Source organism: Erythranthe guttata, chromosome 3, assembly GCF_056151865.1.
Source record: "Erythranthe guttata isolate IM_541 chromosome 3, IM_541, whole genome shotgun sequence".
In the NCBI taxonomy this organism is placed as follows: Eukaryota; Viridiplantae; Streptophyta; class Magnoliopsida; order Lamiales; family Phrymaceae; genus Erythranthe; species Erythranthe guttata.
This window is the reverse complement of record NC_142535.1, coordinates 5085203-5092067: the sequence shown is the minus strand read 5'-3', so window position 1 is coordinate 5092067 and position 6865 is coordinate 5085203. Positions and strand designations below refer to the sequence as shown.

Genomic DNA, 6865 nt, shown 5'->3' with positions numbered 1-6865 from the left:
AAAATCAAAAGATAAATTTCCACAAAAACTCTCTCAAGCTTTTGTACTTCGATTTCAGATCCCTACCGAGACGATAACAGATCGGAGGTAATTCTTCCATTTTTTGGATTGTTTCGTTACGTAGATTACGATTATTGAATTTTATTTTAAAACAAAGCATTTTGTTTTACTCGCGTGATTCTACACGAGTACAGTGGAGTTACTCGTGTAGAACCACGCGAGTAGATGAATGTAATTTTTTTTTTATTATTCTTTTTTTAAATTCGTATGTTTTTTATTGAAAAAAATTAAAAGAGATTGAGGTCGTGTATTATTATGCGAACAGAGGGTTTGTGGTCGTGTGAAACCACGAGAGCTCAATTCATCGAGCTCGCATAAAATCACGTGAGCTTAAATTTTATTTTTTTTATTTTTCTTTTTGGCTGCTCGTGTGAAAACACGCGAGGAGATCTATTTTACTCGCGTGCCTGCACGCGAGTAAAATTGGTCTACTCGCGTGTTTTCACACGAGCAACTTTAATTTTTTTTTTTTTAAATTAAATACTAATTCATTTTTTTTGTTAAATTGTAGATGGCCGGAGGTAGAGGGAAAAGTTTAATGAGTCAAGTTACGGGAAAAGGTAAGAGTTTAATGAAAGTTTTGGGTCGGAAGTCGAACAATCCGGATGATCCGGATCGTATTGGAGATCGGGGAGTTCTTGCATCCGATCGTAGAAGGAAAGCGACGGCAATTTATGTCAATCCAGCCACAGTTACTTGATTTGATGATGCCCCATGCTCAGTATCTCCATCTTGTACACGGGAGGGGAGGGGTCGTGGGGGACCGAGGACTATGGGTAGGGGATCGAGGGTTAGACAGTAGAATGGTTATGACAGTTGTTCTTTATTTTGACTATTATTTTTCATTTTCATTGGTTCTGTACTAGGATGATTGTTACTCGTTTTTCTATTTTGATTGTGTGGAATAATTACTTGTTTTTCTGTTTTTATTGTTTTGAACGATTTCTTGATTTTCTATTTTAATTGTGTTGGACGATTACTCGATTTTCTATTTTTATTGTGTCAAAAAATAACTCTATTTTCTATTTTGTATTTTAAATATGATTAAAAAAAAAATTGTACTCGCGTAGTTTTACGCGAACAGAGACCATGTACTCGTGTAATTCCGCGCGAGCAAAAACTCTTTGTTCGCGTCACACTACGCAAGTACAATTTTTAAATTTTTTTTTAATGTGATTTAATTTATTATTAATTAAAAAAAAACTTACTCGCGTTATTTCACGCAAGCAGGGATGTTTTGCTCGCGTGAAATCACGCGGCTAAAACTTCTCTGTTCGCGTGAAATCACGCGAGTAAGATTTTTTTTTTTTTTTAATTTTTACGACTTATTATTATTATTATTTAAAAAAAAATTGTGCTCGCATGATTTTATACGACCACTGAGAAGGTTCTCGCGTAAAATAACATGAACAAAAAAAAAATTATTCATCTTCTCGTGTGATTTTGCACTAGCACATGCCATGTGCTCGTGCAAAATCACACGAACACAAGAAAAAAAAATAAAAAATCAAGTACTCGTGTGACATTACGCGAGCACATGCCATGTGCTCGCGTAATATCACACGAGTACTTGAAGATTCGAGAGAAAATGAAAATATTACCTCCGGGTCTATATTTGTTGGATCCATTTTAGAAATTGTTGAATATCTAATTTTTTTTTGCAATGAATGTTGAAATTTGGTTTTTAAAGAATGATAGGATTTAGAAATAAAAATGTAAAATAGTAAAAACTTAAAGTAAAAAAGTAAAAAGTTATGGTAAAAAAGTGCATGTTCGCCAAAATAGCGCCTGCGTATATAACCAACCATTGTAAATATAGGCTCCGAGCGATATTTGATTATTCTATTGTTATCTCTTTTTTTATTTTTCTATTTATTTTTTCTAGGTTGGCCGCCACCCATCTTCTTATTACCTTCCCCTTTCTTTCTCTCTTTTCCAATATTTTCAGAACCGAACGACCATTTGGGTCATGGGTTTATAGAGTCGAACCGGTTTAACCGGGTTTTTTGATTTCTTTTAATATGCCATTATTTTTACTCAAAAAAAAAAATGCCATTATTTTATTAATTTTAATGTTTTTAAAATATTATTTTCTTTATATTTTTAATCTCTCACTTATTATTTTCACTTTTATCTACTTCACCTCACTTTTTACTATATTTTATCACTTATACTCTATATTTTTTTCATTTTTTATTCTTAAAATCCGGCAATCGGTCACCCCTATTCGATCACCCATAATCATATCCGACAATCATTCGACAACTCATGATTAGATCTGGCCGCCCACTACTAAGTCTGTGAAGGATCGCTCAAATCTAACCAAAAATAACCAACTCAGCGGTGATTCGACGTTTTGGCCGAAAACTGGGTTCCTTGACTGACTTGTCGGTTCTCGGGTTTTACCCAGTCGAACCGGATTTTGGTCATTTGACCCCGATTTTCTATTATTCCGGTATTAGATGTCAGACCGGACCGCTTTATTCCGGGTCACGGTCGAACCGGTCCGACCGGCTGTTTCGGTTCGGTTCTAATAACATTGCACTTTTCTTTTCTTCGTTGAGTATGCCGCCTTCATCTTCCACTTTTCCTTTTTTTTTCTCTTTCCATTTTGTTTTTAAGTGTTTTCTTTTGGTGATTGTGCGGCGGCCAGGACCAATCTTCCTATTAGCAAGTGATCACATTTTTTCTCTTTCCATTTTGTTTTTAAGTGTTTTCTTTTGGTGATTGTGCGGCGGCCAGGACCAATCTTCCTATTAGCAAGTGATCACATCTTCTGAATAATTCTTATCACAGTTAAGGAGAAACACATGTATTAGTACATGTAGTGTGTTGGAAAAATCTGCTACTAATGAATGTTTGCCGAGACGAGTTGACTCTCTCCTTAAGACGAAATTTCCCCGTAACGGTGTTAACGGTTTGAACGGAAATCGTCCCCAAGATACAACGGCAAAGACTTGGAATAGGAGCACTCCAAATCCCAAGTAAGACGAACTGTACTTTGTGTAGAACTTTTCGAGAGAATTTGTGAAGGGTAGGCTAAATATGTAGTAGGCTGTTTTTTGGATTAAAGTGAGGAATTATGGGAAAGACGAGGTCTATTTATAAGGTTTGAAAAGGTGTCCTTTGGAGCAAAAAGGTACATAATTGAGTTTTTTGGGCCGAATGGTTGCACCATTTCGAGTTGAGCCGATTGGTTTGCATTGGTTCGGCCGCACCAATTCAAACCAGTTAGACCATTCGAGATGGGCTTTGGGGTAAGGAGAGTCCAATGGGTTGACGGCCCATGTCCTAATGTTTTTGGCCAAAAAAACATAATGTAGTTATTTGGGCCGAAGCCGAAGCCCAAATCCAAACGAATAAGTGAGCTGAGCCGGCTGGCTGGTGGGCCGGCGTGTGGCCACGATTCGAAACACATAACATATAGGTATTTCTCCCAAACAAAGTTGAATGCCCAAAGGGCGTGACCCTTTGTCCCAACATTTAGATATATATATAGCTCAGTACTTCTCTACTTTTCCAATGTGGGATAACTCAAAATCCCACTTTCCTTATATTTTGGACTAGTAATTTTTCATTCACCATAAAATTGGTTTTATACTAATCTATTCCAAGATTGATTTATATAATCAATTAGACCATACAATAACATTGATAAAAAATTATTCATGACTCAATTTTTAACCAATTTTCCCAATATAGTGTGCATGCTTTCTGTATGCCATGTCAACTTTTGGAAACTTTTCATGTGTTGTTCATGATAAAAAAAAGAGGTGCTATGCACTTCTTTCTATTTTACGGCGAAATCAAATTGCTGATTTTTGCTAAATGGACACCGCTTGTGGGGTCCTAGGGTTGTTTAAATTGTTGTGAGACACTATGAAATTAACACTTGGCGGTAGCTTGCTTTCGTTCCATTTAACTTGTCCTTTTGCATTGTTGTGTTGTATTATGTATTGTATGTTCTTTTTAGCTAATTGTCGTGTTTTGGCTTGTGTAGTGAAGGTGTCGACTAAAGAGATTCGTCGTCCGGAGTCTTCTCGTTATGTGTCGGTCCGGGCAAAAGAACCACCTAGTTCGACAATTTTACCGCCACGTGATGCTACGGGGAAGCCAAAAATGTCATTTTTGCCTGAGCGGGGGGATGCAACTCGCGAAGGTGCGCGAGGTGGAACTCGTATATGTTTTACCAAAAAATTGCAAGAACCCTCACGTAGTGACAGGTCAAAGCAGTGTAAAGATCAAGTAAGTTCTTCTTTTAGCTTATGAAAAATTATATGAAGATATTTTCCGTATGTGCCAAAGCCAAATGAGAGAGACTTGCAAGATTCCTGAAGATGTTATTTAACTGATTGGGCCTAAAGTCGATTTTTAACTGATTGGAACTGGAAGTGGATGACTTAAAAATCATGAGGGCCTAAAGTCGATTTTTAACTGATTGGAACTGGAAGTGGATGACTTAAAAATCATGAGGGGCAAAAGGGCAAAAAAAAGGTTCCAACTGGTATAAAAGCGGCTATAAACAATAAAGTCAATGTGCCACCTCATCATCCACTAACAGATTTGAAACGAAGGGTCTAGTTTGTTACATTTTGTAGTTAATGGATGTTTGTGACAGATCCCATAGTTTAGTGGTGCAAACTATAGTTTCACCTACTCTAGCAAGTGGGTGTTTGAATCCGGGTGTTATCTACTTTTTCATTCTAACAAAAATGATGCCCAAGCCAACTACTTAGTTAATTATCATAAATAGTGAAATACAATTATTTCGTGAAGAATGTATTATTATGTGCGAGTGAAAAGGTGACACGTAATTTTTCATTAATTGAATTCAACATATAGTTCAAGATTAAAGGAGAGGGATCGATGAAAATGATCATACTCATCCCTCCAAAAACAAATATATATATTATCTGTTTACAATGGCGTAGCTAGATATTCCGATCAAGGTAGGCTTAGAATACACGGGGGTTCGGGGGTAGCGCCCCCGATTTTTTTTCCCGATTCATTCACACAAAGAGGGTGGTTTTCTCTTGAAATGTCTCCAAGTAATTACTTTTAACATTAATAACATTAATTTTAAGAAATATATTTTGTGTTTTGGTGAGTGGGGGGCTAATTTATATTATTTGATGGGTTAAATTACTGTCTGTGTAAGTAATAATGCACTCTAAATTTCTCTGAGCATTAACCAGGCTATTTTATTACAGAAAACAAATGATGATGTCCCATTCATGAAACAAATTAAAATAGCATCCGAGTTGAGAAAATTAGTACTGAGAGTTAATCCATCAATAATGGAAGACATAGACATTGTACTCAACAACAGCAACACCAGTAATCTGCATGTTGATCTCGTGAGTACTCGCCCGAGCATACCCTCGAGCAAATCGGAAAACGCCGCTGCCACCGACGATGGGCATCTCCCTCATGGCGGAGTACACCGCGTTCCGCCCCAATATACTGAGAGTGCTACCGTTGAACTTCCCCTCAGTAAACACATAGTTCAACACCATCAGAAGCCCCAAGTTGTTCAAATCCGCCGAGGCGTACATCCCCTGCGCTCTCCCCACAGTTTTGGAGGTTATATTCGGGCCCACAGTCAGGGGGTCGTCGATAATCTCCACGAGTTGGTAAGGGCGGATTCCGCCACTCGGTAGGCGGTGGGGTATCGACCCCTGACAATGTCGTGGAAGTAGAAGTGGAGGTGGCTGAGCTTCTCTGTTTTCAGGCCCATTTCTTCGTTGGACACTTCTCTCCAGAATTCTTGCGACTTAATTGGGGTGATCATGAAATTTGAGGAGAGGGTGAGAATGGCGAAAATGGTTGATGTGATTTTCAGGATGCAAATATTATTGGCAGCCATGTTGAATTAATTGTTTACTTTTAATTAATTTGACATGAAACAATATGAAAAGATGCCCAAACAAAGGGCTTATTTATATACACATCACATACATACATTCAACTGAGACTTCTCCAATGGGAGACAAAGAAATAATTCCCATTCCATGCACAATTCTATAAGGGATGACGTAGCGGTTGGAACAAGTGAGGCCGTAAGGGATGACCTAGCGGTTGGAGCAAGTGAGGCTGTGTCAATTTACTCAGGTTCGAATCTCATTCTCAACGGTTGGAAATGTTGAGTTTGTCAAACATGGTTAGCCTAATGTGGTTTACATCTCTCGTATAATTTGCAATCAATTATACGAGGTTGTAAGTTTACTCAGTGCACCTAAATGGTTGGTTGCGGGTTCCTTCATTAAAAAATAAATGAGAAAAACTCTCTATTATAATTTATAAGTTTCATATAATGAATCTTTTATATTTATTTAAGGTAAATTACAAACACCCCCTGAGGTATGGTCAAATTACAAAAACCCTCCTCTTGTTTGGATAATTACATCTACCCCCCTCGACTATATTTTTTTCTTACACCTCCACCCTTATGGTGCCAAATTCAACATAATCATCTAGATTCCGTGGAATGTGCTCTAGTTTGTACTCGTTTTATATAAAAATACAGTTTTCGATGCACCACAAACTGATATATACAAGCCAAAAATCACATATTATGATCATCTTGCTTCATCATGTAGAGTTTGAATGGGATAAAACGGGTACAAAAGTGATAATATTTCATATAATCTCGAAGATTCCACTAAATTTGAGGAGTTGAGGGGGTGGTTGTAATTATCCACACAAGATGGGTGTTTTTGTAATTTGACCATACCTCAGGGGGTGTTTGTAATTTACCCATTTATTTATTATATAACAATCGACAATTAATCAGTGTTTTAAAAAT

At 37.2% G+C, this 6865-nt stretch overlaps 1 pseudogene; it reads right to left on the bottom strand.

Moving 5' to 3' along the window:
• Positions 1–5246: 5246 nt before the first annotated feature.
• On the bottom strand, positions 5247–5932 carry LOC148771608 (dirigent protein 21 pseudogene; annotated as a pseudogene).
• Between the last annotated feature and the right edge of the window lie 933 nt (positions 5933–6865).